The sequence below is a fragment of the Rutidosis leptorrhynchoides genome, chromosome 3 (genome assembly GCF_046630445.1).
Source record: "Rutidosis leptorrhynchoides isolate AG116_Rl617_1_P2 chromosome 3, CSIRO_AGI_Rlap_v1, whole genome shotgun sequence".
Taxonomy (NCBI): Eukaryota; Viridiplantae; Streptophyta; class Magnoliopsida; order Asterales; family Asteraceae; genus Rutidosis; species Rutidosis leptorrhynchoides.
Genome location: NC_092335.1, coordinates 397,641,003 through 397,665,940, shown reverse-complemented (window position 1 = coordinate 397,665,940; position 24,938 = coordinate 397,641,003). Strand labels below are relative to the sequence as shown.

Here is a 24,938-nt window from a genome sequence, read left to right as displayed (position 1 = left end):
TCCAATTATTGATGAGAAACGTCTCAAAATTACAAGAGTACAAGACGCGAAATGTAAAGTACAAGATATTAAATTATACGCAAGGACGTTCGAAAATCCAGAACCGGGACCAAAGTCAACTCTCAACGCTCGACGCAACGGACTAAAAATTACAAGTCAACTATGCACATGAATATAATATTATATATAATTAATTCTTAAAATTAATATATATATTATATTATATATTATAAACGTCGGCAAGAAAGAAAACAAATCATGTGACCTGAAAAAAGTGGCCATGCGATCGCATGGCCTGGAAGGAAAAAATCCATGCGATCGCATGGCAGTAGGTAGCAGGCTACATCTATAAATTTCGCGTGTTTTGGTTCAGTTTTATCCATCATCTCTCTATCTATCACTCGTATATATATATATATATATATATATATATATATATATATATATATATATATATAATATATATATATATATATATATATATATTTATATTATAATTTTAATTTTAATTTTAAATTCTAATAATAAGGGTATGTTAGCGAATGTTGTAAGGGTGTAAGTCGAAATTCTGTCCGTGTAACGCTACGCTATTTTTAATCACTGTAAGTTATGGTTAATGTTATTTTTAAATTAATGTCTCATAGCTAAGTTATTATTATGCTTATTTAATGCCGAAGTAATCGTGATGTTGGGCTAAATGCTAAAATTGAGTAATTGTGCTTTGTACCATAATTGGGGTTTGGACAAAAGAACGACACTTATGGAAATTAGACTATGGGCTATTAATGGCCTTTATATTTGTTTAATTAAATGATAGTTTGTTAATTTAATATAAAGATTTACAATTGGACATACCTATAAATAACCACATACACTCGATCGGACACGATGGGCGGGATATTTATATGTACGAATAATCGTTCATTTAACCGGACACGGGAATGGATTAATAGTCTATGGAATTATTAAAACAGAGGTGAAATTATGTACAAGGACACTTGGCGTAATTGTTAACAAAGTATTAAAACCTTGGGTTACACGCAGTCGATATCTTGGTGTAATTATTAAACAAAGTATTAAAACTTTGTTACAGTTTAAGTCCCCAATTAGTTAGAATATTTGACTTCGGATATAAGGATAAAACGATGAGGACACTTTCACTTTATGTTTATGACTGATGGACTGTTATGGACAAAAACCAGATGGACATATTAAATAATCCAGGACAAAGGACAATTAACCCATGGGAATAAACTAAAATCAACACTTCAAACATCATGATTACGGAAGTTTAAATAAGCATAATTCCTTTATTTTCATATTTAATTGCACTTTTATTTATCGCACTTTTCTTTATTGTCATTGTATTTAATTGCACTTTTAATTATCGTACTTTTTAATTATCGCAATTTTATTTTCGTTATTTACTTTACGTTTTAAATTAAGTCTTTTATATAATTAATATTTTACATTAGGTTTTAACTGCAACTAAAATTTTAAAATCGACAAACCGGTCATTAAACGGTAAAAACCCCCTTTTTATAATAATAATATTACTTATATATTTTTGTATTTTTACAAATATAGTTTTTAAAAATATAGCGTTAAGCTTGTTTAAAAGATCCATGTGGAACGAACCGGACTTACTAAAAACTACACTATTATGCGATTAGGTACACTGCCTATAAGTGTTGTAGCAAGGTTTAGGTATATCCACTCTATAAATAAATAAATCACTTGTGTAAATTTGTATCGTATTTAATAGTTTTTCGTAGTAAAAATATAACTATTTCGTATACACCTCTACGCACATCAATTACATACAAGGACACTTGGTGTAATTGTTAATAAAGTATTAAAACCTTGGATTGCACACAGTCGATAACCTGGCATAATCATTAACAATGTATTAAACCTTATTACAGTTTAAGTCCCCAATTAGTTAGAATATTTGACTTCGGATATAAGGATAATTTGACGAGGACACTCGCACTTTATATTTATGACTGATGGACTGTTATGGACAAAAACCGTATGGACATATTGAATAATCCAGGATAAAGGACAATTAACCCATGGTAATAAATTAAAATCAACACGTCAAACATCATGATTACGGAAGTTTAAATAAGCATAATTCCTTTATTTTATATCTTATCGCACTTTTAATTATCGTACTTTTTAATTATCGCAATTTTATTTATCGTCATTTTATTTATCGCACTTTTAATTATCGTCATTTACTTTACGATTTAATTTAAGTTGTATTTATATTTAATATTTTACATTAGGTTTTAATTGTGACTAAAGTTTTAAAATCGACAAACCGGTCCTTAAACGGTAAAACCCCCTTTTATAATAATAATAATACTACTTATATATATATATATATATATATATATATATATATATATATATATATATATATATATATATATATATATATATATATATATATATATATATATATGTATATATCTATGTATATATATATATGTATACGTATATATATTTATATTTATACAAATATAGTTTAAAATAAAAAATATAGCGTTAAACTTGGCTAGCTCCCTGCGAAATGAACCGGACTTACTAAAAACTACAATACTTTACGATTGGGTACACTGCCTATAGTGTTGTAGCAACATTTATGTATATCCACTCTATAAACAAATAAATAACTTGTGTAAAATCGTATTGTATTTAATAGTATTTCGTAGTAAAAATATAACTATTTCGTATACACCTCGCATAACATCAAGTATTTTTGGCGCCGCTGCTGGGGAACAACTCTTAAATGCCAAAAGCGAAACGCTATAAAAAAAGATTTTTATTAAGTTTTAATTTCTTTTTGTAAAAATACGTTTTAAATATTAAAAATAGAAAAATATAAAAAGAAAAACAAAATATATATATTTTTAAGACTTTGTTTAAAATATATAAAATTATAAAGTATTTTTATTTCTATTTTAGTTTTTAAAATATAAGTTTAATTTAATTTATATAAATATTTTGTAATAAATTAGAAAATTAAAAAAAAAATAAGTAAAACTGATTCGGGCCGAACACTTTAGCAGCCCAACAAACTGAACTGGATCCGTAGGTCATGCAAACCACATGACAATATAACTAACACTCCATGTGATCGCATGGAGTGACTTGACATGCCTGAAACCTCGTTTGATCGGAATTAGGGTTAGTTTAATAATTATTATTATTAATTAATTAAGTTTAGGGTTTAAATTAATTATTATTATTATTATTATTATTATTATTAACCTAATTAGGGTTATTTAGTTTATTATTTAGTTTTAGTTTTATTATTTAGTTTGTAATTTAAGTTTTATATAGTTTTATTAATTATATAAAAATCGATACTTTTATAAAATAAATAATATAAAAATAATATTTTTATAAAAATAAGTAATTTTATCTTTTTATTAATTGTATATTTTAATAATTTATTTCGTAATTTGTATTTTTTTTATCGTTCATAACTAGTTTTAAGATATAGTTTTTGCCGTAGTTATTTTTATTTCTAGATTTTTAGGCTTGGCCGTAAAATCCCTTAAGTGCTTTTTCTTTAGAGTAAGACTTAGACGCTTTAGAATTTTACAACTTCGCTTATCGCTTTAGTATTTTATAGATTTTAGTGCCTTTTAAGTTATTGCCATTTTGGATTTAGAATTCCTTTAAGTTTTAATACCGTTAGACGTAAGTTTTAATTTTTAATTTATAGACTTTTAAGTTTCGACGATGCATTTTATTATTTTATGACGCTTTATTTTTCGACCTTTTATTTTTCGACCTTTTATTTTTCGACATTTTACGACGCACTCTTTTTCTTTCTTATTTCTCGACGCTCTAGTTTTTAGGACATAGAATTTTTTTATTATTTTCTTTAAATTTTGACGAAAAATTATTTTAAGCGGTTAAATTGATAGACATCCAAAATTTTCCGGTTCGTAGTAATAGTTGGATTTGTTATTGGCGAGTTGTGGGATTCCGATTTAAAGGGTCCTGACTACCTGTTGCATCTATTGGCTATTCGAAACGTGGACAAAATCAGAAAAGTCTATTAATTTGATAACTTATATAATTTTTATCTTTTATAACTAATAGGATATACAGTGAATGCACCGAGCAAAACGTTCACCACCTTTCATACTTTCACCACCTGTAACTCGATCAAGACATCTAGCCAACATTGTCGCCGTTGATTTTTCTTTAGAATCATCACCTAGTCAACCAAGTACTCCAATTCAAATTTCCGATAATCCATTTTTTGAACCGGACCTCACAATTGAGAATCCGGAGGATATTCAAGGACAATTCAGAGATCCTGAACCACTAATCATTCCTCCTGAACTACAAATCACTCATCCAGAGATTGTCGAGGAAGAAACCATTAAATTAGAATCCTCTAGTGATTCAGATTTGTGACGACCCGGAAATTTCCGACTAAATTTAAACTTTATCTTTATATTATTCTGACACGATAAGCAATGTTTGTTAAGTTAAATCTCAAGGATTTTAAACTATGTTTATACATTCATTTAAACCTCGACCAAATTCCAATGATTCACGAACCATTAAATGAACATATATGAATATGTATGTATATGTGTATATGTTATAAATTGAAAATGTCAACAAAGTATTTAAAAGTATAATGCTTTATATGAACGTATTTGTTTCAATATGATTATCGATGAAATTAAAAAATATATATATATTAAATGATTGAATTATCAGAAACATTGAATTATGATTACAAGTCTCTCTGTTGAGAGGTCCACTATGATTTGAGAAATCTATTCCTCTTAACGATATTCGGAATCATTTGTAAAGCTTTATAAATAAAAATAAAAAGTGTCATTTACGAAAGTTAGACAAAAGCTAGTGGAGAATTGGTTTCCATAATATTCTATTAATCTATTTTCAAACGTACAAAAACGTTTTCAGTTTAAAAAGAACTTTATTATTAAAACGTATATAACTTTTATAAATATCTAGAATCACTTTTGACAACTCATTACTTAACCAGTATAAAAAATATAACGATATTTATATTTTATTTCATTAAATATATATAACAATTTAAATTAATATTATATATATTTATACGCGTATTATACATACATAGTTTTTATACTTTTACTATACTTTAACTTTACCTTTACTTTACTTTACTTTACTTTAACTTTAATAATTCACTTTAATAATTCATACTTTAATAATTCATACTTTAATAATTCATACTTTAATAATTCACTTTAATAATTCATACTTTAATAATTCACTTTAATAATTCATACTTTAATAATTCACTTTAATAATTCAAAAATCTATTATAAATAGAATTCAATAGGTTTCATTATTTCATTGAAACTTGAAAATATATTTCTCTAAACTCTCTCAATCGATTTACATATATATATATATATATATATTTGCTCTGTATTATTTCAAGATATTATTAGTATACATAAAATATTACGACGGAGTGATGTCCGAGTGATTTCAAAATAGTTTTTTGAATGAGTCAAAGCTAAGGAAATTATGGGTTATAGCTATGGAGGTGATGGTATGGTTCATGGGTATGCTCGTGAGGTCAATCTAGTGTTTATCATCTCCGTTGCGTCTACGTACTTTCCTGCAATATTGAATCTCAATATTGATACGTGAGCACTCATAACTTAACTTTTATATATCAATAGTGTATCCCTGACTAGTGCTCGAGTATATAGAATTATGCATGCTTGTACATTCGATATTGTCCTTAGATAGGTTTGTTGAATCCTGAATTAGATACATATGCTACTGAGATAGGGTATATGATATGCATGTCATTGGAAAGCTAGCAAAAAATTAAAAAACTTTTCATTTAGATATCGAATGGTTTCGATGAACGGATTTGAAGTTATAGTCAACTGAATTTTAGTATTATTGTTAAAATGATTATTATTACTATCGTCGTTATTATAGAAATATCATTGTTATTATAAAATATCATTATTACTATTATGTTAGTATTATCATTTTATCATAATAACATTTTTAGTAAATATAAATATTGTTATTTTTTTATAGAATAATAATAATTATTATTACAAAATAATACAACTTTTACTTATTATTATTATGATCAATATTATTTTATCAAATAAATAGGGGATACAAATATATTTTTCACCACGCGTAATATAATTACATTAATAATACTTACCACTATAGTTTTAAGATATTAAGTGAACTTTATAAATTTTACTACTTAAGATATATAAAAGTATATTTTATCATATATAAACGTTAATATAAATTTTTATTAATAAATGACTTTTATTATTATAAAATCTAATAAATATATTTAAATATATAAAACGACTATAGTTAAGTTATATAATAAACACGTATAAATTTTAGAAGTCATTTTGGGTCAAGTTGACTTTTGTTAACTTTTGCATATTAGTCTCGAGCATTAGGATTGTGGTACACTATGACTTGACCAAAAATTGTTAGACAAATATTGACCAACATATAAATATATATAATTAATATAGGTTCGTGAATCCGAGGCCAACCTTGCACTTGTTAAATGACGTTATATGTATTTTTACTACGAAATACAGTATGGTGAGTTTCATTTGCTCCCTTTTTATATATATTTTTGGGCTGAGAATACATGCGCTGATTTATAAATGTTTTACGAAATAGGCACAAGTACTAAAACTAATTCTATGTGGGTTTAAACCAGAAATATACCCTTAGCTTGGTAACATTAAACTACTTGTCTATGTACGGTAGGCGCGAATTCTAAAGATAGATCTATTGGGCCTGACAAACCCCATCCTGACTATGGGATGCTTTCGTACTTCGAGGTTATTTTAAACACACCTGATCTGGTGTACTTCAGAGGGTAAAACATGAACGTTAAGGCTTGTTACCGGGTGCCTACAATTTATAGAATACTCTTATACACTTGCGAGTGTACATATATTTATAAACGGAAATCTTGTGGTCTATTAATATATTGAAATGATTGTCATGATAAACCTATGAACTCACCAACCTTTTGGTTGACACTTTAAAGCATGTTTATTCTCAGGTATTAAAGAAATCTTTCACTGTGCATTAGCTCATTTTAAGGATATTACTTGGAGTCATTCATGGTGTATTTTGAAAGACGTTGCATTCGAGTCATTGAGTTCATCAAGATTATTATTATTATGTCAATTATAGTTGGATGTATTATGAAATGGTGTGCATGCCGTCAACTTTCGTTGTAGAGAAAGTTTGTCTTTTAAAAACGAATGCAATGTTTGTAAAATGTATCATATAGAGGTCAAAATACCTCGCGATGTAATCAACTATTGTGAATCGTTTATAATGTATATGAACGAGTCCTTTCAGTTGGTATCAGAGCGGCGGTCTTAGCGAACCAGGTCTTGCATTAGTGTGTCTAACTGATAGTTGTTAAGATGCATTAGTGAGTCCGGACTTCGACCGTGTCTGCATGTCAAAAGTTTTGCTTATCATTTTTAGTCGGAAATCATCTACTTACCATCCTTAGGAAATTACCTGCTTATCATTCTTAAGTCTAGACGCGTTTTCCTACATTTATTGCATACTAGTGTATAGATGAATTCTTATCTTAGCATATCTGTTACTGTGAACTTTGACTGACATCTTTCAAAGATTCCTCCGTAATTTATGGGATTTTGGTATTATATATACATATGTAAATTATGTATTGAAGAATACCAAATCTAAATTCTACAATCTATTTCATACCAAAAAATTCTTTCCCTGATCATACAAGATGGATCCCTCAACCAGTTCGAGTTCCTCGGATTCCAACAGCTATGCCGATATGGATTTCCACATGAGCTCCGAAAGCAGTGTGACCGGAATGGATCAACCAATTAGCCATCATCTATTCTGGATGAATTGGGGATGGGTTCGTAATCTACTTAACCATTGGAGACAAGAAGAAGGCGATCCCTTTCATCCACCACATTTCCCTCTTGGCAATGAACCTGAAGCACTTACCGGCGAACCTGTCCGAAACACCATTTTCTCTCTCATTTCCAGAGTATCTAGTCATAATTGTATACTACACCAAATTCTAGATCTTATTTATCCGCTCGTCTGAACCGACAATCACCCCGGTGTAATAGAAGAAGTCAACGAGCTTCGCGCTCGGGTAGTGGCTTTGGAGAATATGGTGCAAAGGTTACAAACACCAGCAGCAGCACCAGCAGCATAACCAGTACCACCATCAACAACATCAACAGTACCATTACCACCACCAACAACAACTGCATCGTAAACCTCAACTTCACAATCTGTCCCACGAGCATCGAGGTCATACGCCATGTAGATACCAAGGAATACCACAACGATGAAGTATTGATTCATAACTTCATTGGGGAAACATTCTACGGCGATTATGTAATTTCTAAAGTTTAGAAATTATCTATCTTAGCCTTAACCATAAATCAAATGAGTTTAATTTAATATTAACTCATTAAATCAATATTACATCTGAAGAAATATACACATATATATTTCCATAAAGACTGTAATAAAATTCTTTTGTACAAAATATTAATTGTGAATTTTTTTTTAACGGGTAGGTAATACCCGAGAGATATATAAATTCACAATTAATATGTTACATTCTTCGAATCTGATTCAGCAAATCATCCATTATACTCCCTACTTTCACAACATTATACATTCTTTTATAGAAATCAAAACAACCATACTCATTCAAAATCTAATTACATATTCTGATTTTGAAATCTCAGAATTCGATTCAAGATATAACCGAAATCATCACTCTTAGATTCCTACATCTTTCAAAGCTATACTTTGACTTCAAAACCGTGTTAGAACATCATATGTATATTAATGATTACAAACTGTGTTCAAACTCTCCGAAGTTTTAGAAGACACTTCAAACAATGAACAATCGAGATGATGATCCAACCACATATTACCCACATTTATGTACCTAAAAAGCTCTCGAAGCCAAAGTCATAGTTCGACGCGTATCCGTGTCAGACCCTTTGGCATTTATTAGCTAAAATGACTTTTCAATTCCTTTTCAAAGTAGACAGTTTTGTCACAGCTCCAGCAAGTCAACTTCGACTTTTCAGTCGGACTAGTCTTATTATAACCTCGATAGATACGTTGCCCTTTCGTCATCGTTACTGGGGACCTTTCATATCTCGCCACCTTAGCAATAAACTTACCAACAACTTCAATTATCTTTGACTTTTCGAAAAATCATTATATTTATTGAAATCACATCATTTACTCATTCGCATCTTGTAACGAAAATTGTCATATGAATCATCGAAAAACAGTAACCAGTATTTTGAAATCTCGCAGCATGTCTACGCCAACAGTTATATGTGTATGTAAAACGTCTATCTCCTAGACTTACATACTTTGAATGTGAAGTTCTGAAAAATATTTTGAACTGCAAACTAGTTCTTGAAATGCTGACGAAGCATCAAAAACTGTAAACGATCTTAAAAGTAAAAAGTTTGATGACAAAGAATAGTAAGGTGGAAAAGCTGAGAAAAAGAGAAGGTTTGGAACTGGAAAACGGATTGAACAGACTATGAAGGAGGCTGTGGACAAATCACAAAGACTAAATCTGCCTTCAAAGAATTCAAATGATTCAGTGCCTGCTAAAGTCATTAACGAATACCTTACTCTTTATTCTAAACCTTTACAGACAAATCTTCATCATCATCCAACAATATTAGAAATTCTAAGATATTATCATATCTTTCATTATAAATATCCGCGATATTTTCACAACTAATCTTATCTGAAGTCATTTATCTCTTTGCGCTATCAGTGTTAAATCATATAAGAAACTATTAGTTTCTATATTCTATAAACTTTCGAGTTTAAATTATGAATGTTTTGAAGTAGTGTTGGGAACTGAAGCATGAGTTAGTATAATATAATGACACTTGATCAACGTGATTATATTACAGTAAGTCATGCTGAGTTTCTAATGGGACATGACGATTCACAGACCATGCCGTCATCATGTTCCATGTTACACGACTCTTGTATTCTATTTAATCTCTAAAAATATCAAGAATATATTTTCTTGTTGATTCGGTCTTTTCAGGATATTCTGGTAAATTAACAAATCAAGATCGTGCCATTACCATTTCCTTCTTAGAACATTAACTATGTTCATTCTGAAATTCATATCTGCGAATACTGGACCATTACAAACGTTGCTTAATCGCAAGAAGAAGAAACGAAAGGACAAAACTCCAAAATAGAAATTGGAGTATAAATCGCAGCAAATAGAAGGGAGCATTAACTGTGGATATCAATGATTATAGAAGACAAAAGCAGGGGCTTTGAAATATAAGGGAAGATATAAAACCCAACAACCACCCAAAAATTATAAACCGTATATATCGATGCATATAGCAATATAAAGACACGGAAGAACTAAAAACACTATAAAACCGAGAGTATAGTAGAAGTAAATAGATTCTTCTGGAGGCAGATGAAAAAGAAGAACGACAGATATGAAAGTGAGGAGTATATCGAGAATCAGTACTGGATGAAGCATATTGACAAATACTTTAAAATATGAGTTGAGGGAGAAAGAATAGAAGGTGTGAGTTGTAAGGAAACGAAGGAGGTGGATTTATAATGAAATACCCGACAGAGAAATCAAGATGGATTATCGTATTAATTCGAAGAGAATCATAATCTCCTTAATCACCGAAGCATCAAATCCAACATAGATTACAAAGATTTTCTTTAAATTTGGAGATCAATTGTGATGACGTCAAAAGATATGACGAATCACTATAATCTTATTTCCTTCATTTACGATAACTTCCCTCATACGCTTTGAGTAATCGAATTATTTTATCCATACTTCTTAGACATGATAAAACTTCATAATCGTCATAATAACATTCTCATTGTTAGCCATAACGACCTCTATCAAATTTCGGGGACGAAATTTCTTTAACGGGTAGGTACTGTGACGACCCGGAAATTTCTGACTAAATTTAAACTTTATCTTTATATTATTCTGACACGATAAGCAATGTTTGTTAAGTTAAATCTCAAGGATTTTAAACTATGTTTATACATTCATTTAAACCTCGACCAAATTCCAATGATTCACGAACCATTAAATGAACATATATGAATATGTATGTATATGTGTATATGTTATAAATTGAAAATGTCAACAAAGTATTTAAAAGTATAATGCTTTATATGAACGTATTTGTTTCAATATGATTATCGATGAAATTTAAAAAAATATATATTAAATGATTGAATTATCAGAAACATTGAATTATGATTACAAGTCTCTGTTGAGAGGTCCACTATGATTTGAGAAATCTATTCCTCTTAACGATATTTGGAATCATTTGTAAAGCTATTTATAAATAAAAATAAAAAGTGTCATTTATGAAAGTTAGACAAAAGCTAGTGGAGAATTGGTTTCCATAATATTCTATTAATCTATTTTCAAACGTACAAAAACGTTTTCAGTTTAAAAAGAACTTTATTATTAAAATGTATATAACTTTTATAAATATCTAGAATCACTTTTGACAACTCATTACTTAACCAGTATAATAAATATAACGATATTTATATTTTATTTCATTAAATATATATACAATTTAAATTAATATTATATATATTTATACGCGTATTATACATACATAGTTTTTATACTTTTACTATACTTTAACTTTACCTTTACTTTACTTTTACTTTACTTTAACTTTAATAATTCACTTTAATAATTCATCCTTTAATAATTCACTTTAATAATTCATACTTTAATAATTCACTTTAATAATTCATACATTAATAATTCACTTTAATAATTCATACTTTAATAATTTACTTTAATAATTCATACTTTAATAATTCACTTTAATAATTTATACTTTAATAATTCACTTTAATAATTCATACTTTAATAATTCACTTTAATAATTCAAAAATCTATTATAAATAGAATTCAATAGGTTTCATTATTTCATAGAAACTTGAAAATATATTTCTCTAAACTCTCTCAATCGATTTACATATATATATATATATATTTGTTCTGTATTATTTCAAGATATTATTAGTATACATAAAATATTACGACGGAGTGATGTCCGAGTGATTTCAAAATAGTTTTTTGAATGAGTCGAAGCTAAGGAAATTATGGGTTATAGCTATGGAGGTGATGGTATGGTTCATGGGTATGCTCGTGAGGTCAATCTAGTGTTTATCATCTCCGTTGCATCTACGTACTTTCCTGCAATATTGAATCTCAATATTGATACGTGAGCACTCATAACTTAACTTTTATATATCAATAGTGTATCCCTGACTAGTGCTCGAGTATATAGAATTATGCATGCTTGTACATTCGATATTGTCCTTAGATAGGTTTGTTGAATCCTGAATTAGATACATATGCTACTGAGATAGGGTATATGATATGCATGTCATTGGAAAGCTAGCAAAAAATTAAAAACTTTTCATTTAGATATCGAATGGTTTCGATGAACGGATTTGAAGTTATAGTCAACTGAATTTTAGTATTATTGTTAAAATGATTATTATTACTATCGTCGTTATTATAGAAATATCATTGTTATTATAAAATATCATTATTACTATTATGTTAGTATTATCATTTTATCATAATAACATTTTTAGTAAATATAAATATTGTTATTTTTTTATAGAATAATAATAATTATTATTACAAAATAATACAACTTTTACTTATTATTATTATGATCAATATTATTTTATCAAATAAATAGGGGATACAAATATATTTTTCACCACGCGTAATATAATTACATTAATAATACTTACCACTATAGTTTTAAGATTTTAAGTGAACTTTATAAATTTTACTACTTAAGATATATAAAAGTATATTTTATCATATATAAACGTTAATATAAATTTTTATTAATAAATGACTTTTATTATTATAAAATCTAATAAATATATTTAAATATATAAAACGACTATAGTTAAGTTATATAATAAACACGTATAAATTTTAGAAGTCATTTTGGGTCAAGTTGACTTTTGTTGACTTTTGTATATTAGTCTCGAGCATTAGGATTGTGGTACACTATGACTTGACCAAAAATTGTTAGACAAATATTGACCAACATATAAATATATATAATTAATATAGGTTCGTGAATCCGAGGCCAACCTTGCACTTGTTAAATGACGTTATATGTATTTTTACTACGAAATACAGTATGGTGAGTTTCATTTGCTCCCTTTTTATATATATTTTTGGGCTGAGAATACATGCGCTGATTTATAAATGTTTTACGAAATAGGCACAAGTACTAAAACTAATTCTATGTGGGTTTAAACCAGAAATATACCCTTAGCTTGGTAACATTAAACTACTTGTCTATGTACGGTAGGCGCGAATTCTAAAGATAGATCTATTGGGCCTGACAAACCCCATCCTGACTATGGGATGCTTTCGTACTTCGAGGTTATTTTAAAAACACCTGATCTGGTGTACTTCAGAGGGTAAAACATGAACGTTAAGGCTTGTTACCGGGTGCCTACAATTTATAGAATACTCTTATACACTTGCGAGTGTACATATATTTATAAACGGAAATCTTGTGGTCTATTAATATATTGAAATGATTGTTATGATAAACCTATGAACTCACCAACCTTTTGGTTGACACTTTAAAGCATGTTTATTCTCAGGTATTAAAGAAATCTTCCGCTGTGCATTAGCTCATTTTAAGGATATTACTTGGAGTCATTCATGGTGTATTTTGAAAGACGTTGCATTCGAGTCATTGAGTTCATCAAGATTATTATTATTATGTCAATTATAGTTGGATGTATTATGAAATGGTGTGCATGCAGTCAACTTTCGTTGTAGAGAAAGTTTGTCTTTTAAAAACGAATGCAATGTTTGTAAAATGTATCATATATAGGTCAAAATACCTCGCGATGTAATCAACTATTGTGAATCGTTTATAATGTATATGAACGAGTCCTTTCAAGATTCAACAAATTCAATCATGGAAAATCTGGAACCTCTAAGTATGAAAGACTGAATGAGAGCTAAACGCACTGGCCAAGGTCACGCAATTACTCAACCAGACATTAATGCACCAGATTATGAAATCATAGGACAAATCCTACACATGGTAACTAATCAATGCCAATTTAGTGGTGCACCGAAGGAAGATCCAAACGAACATCTTTGAACCTTTAATAGGATCTGTACTCTATTTAAAATTCGAGAAGTGGAGGATGAACAGATATATCTCATGTTATTTCCCTGGACTTTAAAGGGAGAAGCCAAAGATTGGTTAGAATCGTTACTTGAAGGGGCGATTGATACATGGGATGTCTTAGTTGAAAAATTTCTTAAACAATTCTTTCCGGCATCTAAAGCCGTGAGACTTTAAGGAGAAATATTTACGTTCACACAAAAACCAAATGAAACATTATATGAGGCGTGGACAAGATTTGGAAAGTTGTTAAGAGGATGTCCACAACATGGTTTAGACACTTATCAAATAGTACAAATATTCTACCAAGGATGCGATATTACTACACGCAAAGACATCGATATAGCAGCTGGTGGTTCCATTATGAAGAAAACCGCAACTGAAGCTTACAAAATTATTGATAACACTGCTTCCCACTCACATGAGTGGCATCAAGAAAAAGATATCGTTAGATCATCTAAAGCGGCTAGAGCTGATTCTAGCCATGACTTTGATTCCATGTCCTCAAAGATAGATGCTTTTGAGAGACGAATGGAAAAAATGACTAAGGATATTCACTCAATACGAATTAGTTGTGAACAGTGTGGAGGACCACATTTGACAAAAGATTGTCTCAGTATTGAACAAACAATGGAACAAAGAGAGAATGTTTCATACATAAACCAAAGGCCTGGAAATAATTATCAAAATAATTATCAACCGCCAAGACCAAACTACAATCAGAATTATAACCGAAATGTTCCATACAACAACTAACAAGGTCCTAGCAATCAACAAGTATCTAATAATACTTACAACCAGCAAAGACCTATTTTTCCAATTAAACCACCACAAACCGATGATAAAAAGCCAAATTTAGAAGACATGATGTCGAAGCTAGTTGAATCTCAAACGTAGTTTTTCACATCTCAGAAACAAACGAATGAACAAAATGCTCAAGCATTTAGAAATCAACACGCTTCTATTCAAAATCTGGAACAAGAAGTAAGTTACCTAGCAAGGTTGATAGGTGAAAGAAAACCGGAAAGTCTACCTAGTGATACAAATGCTAACCCCCGGAATGAAACAGCTAAAGCTATTACCACAAGAAGTGGTATTACACTTAAACCACCTGAAATTCCTGTAAATTTTGAGGACTCTATTCTTACAACACAGGCACCACAGCCTGAGCAAGATAAGGAAACAGAGCCAGTAGTTGAAAAGGTCAATGAAGAGAATACAGTTAAGGCAAAGCCTTATGTGAAACCATACCATCCACCGCTTCCTTACCCAAGTAAAATGAGAAAAGAAAGACTTGAAGCCGAGCAATCCAAATTCTTGGATATGTTTAAACAAATAAATGTCAATCTTCCTTTCATTGATGTGATTTCAGGAATGCCTAGATATGCTAAATTCTTGAAAGATCTAATCACAAATAGAAAGAAAATGGAAGAACTCTCGGCTGTTACAATGAATGCTAATTGTTCTGCAGTGCTGTTGAATAAACTACCAGAAAAACTCTCAGATCCAGGAAGTTTCACAATTCCATGTTTTGTGGGTAGTATTAGTTCAATAGAAGCATTGGCAGACTTAGGTGCTAGTATAAATTTAATGCTGTATTCACTATAAGCTAAACTAGACCTTGGAGAATTGAAACCAACACGAATAAGCATACAACTAGCAGATCGATCAGTAAAATATTCTAGAGGGATAATGGAGAACATGCTAGTTAAAGTTGGTACTTTAGTATTTCCAGTAAAGTTTGTTATTCTAGACATGGAAGAAGATTCTCGAGTCCCTCTTATATTAGGAAGACCATTCTTAAACACGGCTAAAGCAATAATAGACGTGTTCGGTAAGAAACTGACCCTAAGTATCGAGGACGAGAGTGTTACCTTTTCTGTTGATAGAGCCATGCAACAACCGCAATCTGCAGATGATACATGTTATTATATTCAAACTATAGATTCACATGCAGAATTGTTAGAAGAATTTCCAGAATTACAAGGAATGGGAGAATGTTCTTTAAGAGAAGGAACTGAACCAATTGATGAAGCTGAAATATTAGCTACACTTATAGCTAATGAATACGAACCAACAACAGAAGAACTTCAAATGCTAAAAGAAGAAGATAGATATCGATGCAAATCATCGATAGAAGAACCACCAATATTAGAGTTAAAGCCACTTCCAAACCATTTGGAATACGCTTATTTACATGGTGAATCTGAATTACCTGTAATAATATCATCTTCTCTTACGGAAAATGAAAAATCTCAACTCATTTCTGTGCTAAAAGCTCATAAACCAGCTATTGCATGGAAGATTCATGACATTAAAGGTATAAGTCCTTCGTATTGCACACATAAAATCCTTATGGAAGAAGGTCATAAAACATATGTGCAACGCCAACGAAGACTAAATCCTAATATGCAAGATGTTGTTAAGAAAGAAATTATTAAACTGCTAGATGCAGGTTTAATTTATCCAACCTCTGATAGTCCATGGGTAAGCCCAGTTCAATGCGTACCTAAGAAGGGTGGCATGACTGTCATCACAAATGAAAAAAATGAGCTTATTCCTACTAGGACTGTAACAGGATGGCGTGTCTGTATTGATTATAGAAAATGACGCTACAAGAAAAGATCACTTTCCCTTACCTTTCATTGATCAAATGTTGGAAAGGTTAGCCGGAAATAGTTACTATTGTTTTCTTGACGGTTTTTCCTGATATTTTCAAATTCCAATAGCACCCGAGGACCAAGAGAAAACCACATTCACGTGCCCTTATGGTACTTTTGCTTACAAATGCATTTGGACTTTGCAACGCTATAACAACCCTCATTTTTCCTTCATGAATTGACAGAAATGCCCTAGAGTTCATTGTTTGATTGTATTTTATAATTAGGGTTGTTATCCGAATATAATAAATACAGTAATTAATACTAAAACCAAAATATTATTTAAAACCCTAAACATAACCCTATGCATTAAAAACTAAACCCTAATACCATTTAATATTTAAAATTAAACCCTAACCCTAATACTAAATATATAATATATACTATATGTATTAATATTAAATGTGACTTTTATATAAATTAACCTAAATTGGAACTAAAGTAAATATTAATAAAAGACATGGACTAGTGAATAAATAAAATGTATTTTAAATGAATATATATATATATATATATATATATATATATATATATATATATATATATATATATATATATATACAAAATATATAAATAAGATTTAAGGATGCCGAAAAAAATAATAATAATATAAATAAATATATGTACTAAATAGTTCAGCTAGTTTAATTAAAAATAGAGATAACACTTGATCATTAATCTAACAAAATCCTAGTCTAATTCTAATTACTAGTCTCCTAATCTAAATCCATCCTTGATCTTCAAGTAATTCTAGTGGGATTAGGATTTCTAAAATCTCTATAAATAGCTTCATGTTTCCCAAGTTTAACACCACAAAATAAACCACAAAAATAATCCACAAAATTCTTCCATCCGATTGTTTTTAAAGTCGACAGTTCGTAACCCTATTCTCTCTTTGCAGTCGACTAGTATCAGCAGCCTCATCCCACCACCATCGACTTCCATAACAACCATTCAAACATGCCTGCAAAAATCACCACTCATCCAGCCACCTGTCGCCACTTCCTGCAGCTCCTGCAGTCGTCCAAAACTGCCCTCCAACACAGCTATTTTAGTCGATTATAAACCCCTCAAAAACAGCCTGCTTTTGTTGCCTTTAACCTCCACGAAACAACTTCCTGATCATCCCATAAGTCTTCTGTCTTGTTACTGTAAAACGTGACTCAACCAGCCCCAAAAATGATCACCTTGTTGCTTCGTCTATTGCAGCTATTCCTGCTGTGTTATCAGGCCAAAAACAGTCCAAGAAACCACCGTTTGGGAGGTTGTTGCTACTGCTGTAAACTGTTTTCTGCTCGTGATCAAAGAAGGCCCAAAAGGACCTTGTTTTGGGTCGTGAGTTATTGTTGTTGCAGCCACTGGATTCTGTTTACTGTTTTGTGCATCATCATCATCAATCCTTAATTCCAAACTTGCATAAGGTAGTCTAAACCTTTGTTAATCTTATTCTAAATCTAATTACTTATAAGTATTATGTTAAGTATTGTTATTGAATTATGAATATGATTAGTTAATAAGATTAAAGGTATCATAAAAGATTATAAGTATATTGTTAATGAGGTTAATCATGATTAGTTATAGGTATTATGGTTAATTTATGAACTAGTGATATAATTAAGTATGAATAAGTTAGGATTATGATATTGATTTATGAATAAGATTATGATAATGTTGAAAGGTTATAAGGTTAATTATGACTATAAAATTAGATGATAATAGCTAAAGTATTAGGGATAAATTAATATGAACTTGTAGTTATAATTGGAATGGATGATAATTGTGGTTAGTAAGGTTTAGTGTTAATATGTGATTAGGATGATGTATGAGATAAAAGGTATGATAAAAGAATAATGATAAACTAGTTCACGATTAGGGTTAGATGGAATGTTAAAAAGTTATGATTTTATGTGATTTAAAGATATAATAAGGGATAAGATGATGATTAATAGGGATTGTAAATTTAAAAGTATATGGTTAGTAAGATTAGGAATGATGAATAGGTTAAGATTATGATAAAAGTTTTGATCGTAAGATTAGTAAGGTTAGTAGAGAATAATGATAATAATAATACATGTGCACGCATGCATGCATACATACGTGTGTGCATGTATACATTGTAGGTATATGTGTGTGTGTATATGTAAATATATACATACGTGTATATGTATATGTATATATGTATGTATATGTACGTGTGTATGTATGTATGAATGTGTACTATGTAAGTTATATAAAGTTGGTAAATAATAAGAAAAAGTAATAAGTATATCTATATATGTATCATCTTACACTTATATATATATGTAACGCCTACACATAATATATAAATATATATATATACCATATAGTTATGAACACATACATGTATAATAATAACAAAGAATATATATATGTATGTATCACATAAAATTATATAAATATTAGTACACTAAGTATATTATCACTTATATAAATATAACTTTTCTCGAAAACGGTCACTGTTAATATAGTTTACTATATTAATAAACAAACTTTATGTCTATTAGACATTAACTAACCGAACATAATATCTCTAGGTTAAGATCTACGAATTCAACACTCCGATCATATAACTTGCATGGAATATCTACCTGCTATTAAGGTGAACTTCATAGCCCCTCTTTTTACTATTTCTTAACTGTTTTATAACTTTGGGGTGAGACGCATGCTTGCTTTTAAACTGTTTTACGTTTAGACACGAGTACTCAAACTTTTTTTGATTAGTTCAAACTGTTGCTAACATGCTTTGATTCATGCTAAATCCCTACCATGATATCGTTAATTGCTACGTATAAAGGCAAGCTTAGTTATTGTGAATAGCGCTATTGAGGGTGACGTCTCTATCCGGATGATCGTTGGTCAATGGATACATAATAATGATGCACGACACGAACGTGATGTGTTTAGGGTAACTTACGGTTAGTATCGATATCATATACACCGACACTACTACCGAACTGATTAAACTTTATAATTAAATCTTGTGGTCTAAAAACTTGGTTATTATTGATAAACCTATGCTGTTCACTCAACCATTTTTGGTTGACACTTTAAGCATGTTTTGTCTCAGGTACTTAGATACTTTGCTTCCGCTGTAGAACTCTACTGTTACTTAGAAGTCAAGACGAGCACTGGGACCAGAGTTAACATCTGCGTCAATGGCGATTTTGGCGGGGTGTTACAGTTGGTATCAGAGCTCTGGTTATAGGGAACTAGGTTACATTAGTGTGACTAACATGAATAGTTAGGATGCATTAGTGAGTCTAGTCTATAACCGAGTTGTTCATTTGCATTGATTATTTGCATTACATTCTAGATTATGTGCATTAAGTTCACTTATATTTGTTATGCCTAGAACTCCTATATCATTCAAAATCTTTAGAAACACTTTGTTATAGGAGCTATACTTACACGTCTGACTCTTAGAATAAGAGCCATGACTTACTTGTATTTCAACAATAGAATACCACCATACCTATCTTATTATGTAATTTAGGAGAGCCAAGGCTTGTTATAGAGAACCATGATTGCATTCTATGTGTGCCTTATGTGGGTGCCTTAGCAATCTTTAGGACTATAACCTTTTCTGCCTTAGTTTTAAGCGCTTTCCTTTAATCTTTATAATGCTATTTCATCTTACTTCCTGCTTTTACCTCTATTGATATTATGTATCTTTTCCTAAAGGTATCAAGCCAAAACCCCATCATCTTGCCTGATCCCGACCCTAAAGGATCGGTTAGTATGTGATTGTTATCATATCCATACATATCTTAGGACCTGACTTCGCCATTGTGATTCAAAGTATTCTTTGACTCACACAAAGGGATGTCACTCATGACTCAACATTCCCACACCAACTATCTAAGTTTGATCACGTGTCCTGACCTTTTGGAGTGACCTTGGAATGGAAGTATGAATTAGTGAAATATAATGACGCTTGGCTGACGTGATTATATTACGGTAATTCATATAGAAATTCCAATATCATGACATATGGAATAGAAAGGGAATTAAAGAAAAATTTCCAAGCCATTCATTGAAAAATCTCAATGTTATTACATGAAGGGTAATTATCATCTGATATATATACGAAGAGATCGTTTCAATCAAACTATCTATCTCATATCCATGAGTAGATTAACAAATTCTCCTATGCCATAAAAGTTGCAAAGCTTTGCATTCTTAAACAACTTATCTCTTGACATTTAATTATCACATCCCCGCTGGAAGGAAGGATGCATGTTCTTAAGTGACCTGAAGTGACACCCCCGAAACCTCTTCGAAGCATGCCTCCTGTTATCTACAATTACGCACCTAGTGTAGATTTTCATAAACCCATTAGGAAACCCGTCGAAGATAAGCAAGATTTTCATTTAAAAATTTAAACGAAGATATTATAAACACCACATTCACTATCACGTTCTTATACTCTACCATTCATATCTCACTTGTTAGCAACAGCTTCACACATGAACATTTTGAATTCCGAGAACATATGTCCTAATAATAGTCAACAACTGTATTTAAATACAATAGATTTCATTACCTCGCAACATTGTTTCTTAAAATAACCCGAAATTTTCAAAAATCATTCACTCGGTCTTCATCAATCTTTTCCCAACTCGTAACCTCCGAAATATGAAAATTTTATTTACCAAATTTTCACACATACTATTTTACTGTGTGATCCTCTCAAAATTTTATAAAATAAATGTATTTACTGCCATTCTTGCAAATTTTATAAATCGAATATGTATATATAATAAAGTAAACAAAATTTACCTTTACTAGTACATATAAAATTATACTTTGAGTTTTATAAATCAATTATTTTACTCAAAAGATATTTTACGTAAAATAGTACATGTTGTACATAACTCTAGTTTTACTAAGAACTTCGTTTCCTTTTTAAATTGTCACCCTAATCGACTCAAACTTCTATAAAAAATTTTCATTGCTTGTTTATTTAAAATTTTTCGTATTATTCTACACCACGTAGTAATCACAATTCCTCTTGCCCTTCGAAACTTACCATTGAGTTCATCATTTAAAACTCAATGTTCTCAGTAACTTTTCCCATGTAAGGTTGACCGTTGAGAATATTTTACTTCTGATATCTCACGGCTAAACCACAATAACATCGTAAAACGTCAATTCTATGATTTAATATCTTTTTGGCACAAGAAGGCATTTTTCAGATATTTCCTCACCCGGTGTAAACTATTCTTTGTAGCCAATGATTATATTTCTTTTCATCCGCACTTAAACTCATAAGTGAATGATAGATCGACCCGCCATCTGTGCGAGAACGTCTATCTCATTAAGAGATCACATCTTTCGTGCGATTTCCTATCAGAAATATAATTTATGATCCTCGCTATCTTCTTTAAAGGAGATACCTTAAATGTATATGACATTTATTTGTTTACTCCAAATATCTCTCCTCGTTGGTTGCAATTAGATGATTATCCTAGTTAAGGGTTCGACCTCTGTTTCGACCTAACGGAAATCCTAATCATAAAGTTACATTCGACAGTGTGCCTCCAAAATTTCTTCCAAGGATAAGTTCACATGTATTGTAATATATTGGACAACATCTTTTCCACAAGACCATTTTTGAGGGCATCTTAGTAATCATGGCTTGCTTTACTTATAAGCTAGATTAATGAACCCTCGGCTGGCATCTCGTTTCGCATTCCTTGAAAATCATAGGCATCATGCCTATGGTTAATCTTACGGAATTAAAATCTAAACACCAACCATATCAAACACAAGCCATGCATCAAACTACATGGCCGTAATCTCCACGTACTCCTATCTGTTTGTCTGCCCTAGTATTGTGGCATAAACACTCGAGGTTTAGAGCCTAGTAATGTTCGTGTCGCGTTTCATGCACCCAGCTTACTGAAAAGCTTGTATGGCATCTTCATCTCTTTTGAGAAAACCTAGTCAGGTGACACTCATATTATTCCTTTGAACGACCTCCGCATTGATAATAAAATGCACTACATCGAAGAACCTGTATAAGCTATGGATCATAAGATTCAAACGCTTAGTACAGGGCAATATTCCTAATGTTAAAGTTCGTTGGGATTCGCGTAGAGGCCCCGAGTATACCTGGAAACGTGAAGACCAAATGAAGCAGAAACATCCCCATCTTTTCTCAACTGAAACTTCGAGACGAAGTTTAAATTAACGGGGAGGTACTATAACAACCCTCATTTTTCCTTCATGAATTGACAGAAATGCCCTAGAGTTCATTGTTTGATTGTATTTTATAATTAGGGTTGTTATCCGAATATAATAAATACAGTAATTAATACTAAAACCAAAATATTATTTAAAACCCTAAACATAACCCTATGCATTAAAAACTAAACCCTAATACCATTTAATATTTAAAATTAAACCCTAACCCTAATACTAAATATATAATATATACTATATGTATTAATATTAAATGTGACTTTTATATAAATTAAACTAAATTGGAACTAAAGTAAATATTAATAAAAGACATGGACTAGTGAATAAATAAAATGTATTTTAAATGAATATATATATATATATATATATATATATATATATATATATATATATATATATATATATATATATATATATATATACAAAATATATAAATAAGATTTAAGGATGCCGAAAAAAATAATAATAATAATATAAATAAATATATGTACTAAATAGTTCGGCTAGTTTAATTAAAAATAGAGATAACACTTGATCATTAATCTAACAAAATCCTAGTCTAATTCTAATTACTTGTCTCCTAATCTAAATCCATCCTTGATCTTCAAGTAATTCTAGTGGGATTAGGATTTCTAAAATCTCTATAAATAGCTTCATGTTTCCCAAGTTTAACACCACAAAATAAACCACAAAAATAATCCACAAAATTCTTCCATCCGATTGTTTTTAAAGTCGACAGTTTGCAACCCTATTCTCTCTTTGCAGTCGACTAGTATCTGCAGCCGCATCCCACCACCATCGACTTCCATAACAACCCTTCAAACAGGCCTGCAAAAATCGCCACTCATCCAGCCACCTGTCGCCACTTCCTGCAGCTCCTGCAGTCGTCCAAAACAGCCCTCCAACACAGCTATTTTAGTCGATTATAAACCCCTCAAAAACAGCCTGCTTTTGTCGCCTTTAACCTCCACGAAACAACTTCCTGATCAGCCCATAATTCTTCTGTCTTGTTACTGTAAAACGTGACTCAACCAGCCCCAAAAATGATCACCTTGTTGCTTCGTCTGTTGCAGCTATTCCTGCTGTATTATCGGGCCAGAAACAGTCCAAGAAACCACCGTTTGGGAGGTTGTTGCTACTGCTGTAAACTGTTTTCTGCTCGTGATTAAAGAAGGCCCAAAAGGACCTTTTTTTGGGTCATGAGTTATTGTTGCTGCAGCCACTGGATTCTGTTTACTGTTTTGTGCATCATCATCATCAATTCTTAATTCCAAACTTGCATAAGGTAGTCTAAACCTTTGTTAATCTTATTCTTAATCTAATTACTTATAAGTATTATGTTAAGTATTGTTATTGAATTATGAATATGATTAGTTAATAAGATTAAAGGTATCATAAAAGATTATAAGTATATTGTTAATGAGGTTAATCATGATTAGTTATAGGTATTATGGTTAATTTATGAACTAGTGATATAATTAAGTATGAATAAGTTAGGATTATGATATTGATTTATGAATAAGATTATGATAATGTTGAAAGGTTATAAGGTTAAGTATGACTATAAAATTAGATGATAATAGCTAAAGTATTAGGGATAAATTAATATGAACTTGTAGTTATAATTGGAATGGATGATAATTGTGGTTAGTAAGGTTTAGTGTTAATATGTGATTAGGATGATGTATGAGATAAAAGGTATGATAAAAGAATAATGATAAACTAGTTC

The 24,938-nt window shown here is 30.4% G+C and overlaps 1 non-coding gene across 1 annotated transcript; it reads right to left on the bottom strand.

Annotated features, from left to right (window-relative positions):
• Positions 1–14,492: 14,492 nt before the first annotated feature.
• Positions 14,493–14,599, bottom strand: LOC139903402 (small nucleolar RNA R71). The gene has a single exon (XR_011778223.1). It is a non-coding gene; the product is annotated as a small nucleolar RNA R71 (small nucleolar RNA).
• Positions 14,600–24,938: the final 10,339 nt, after the last annotated feature.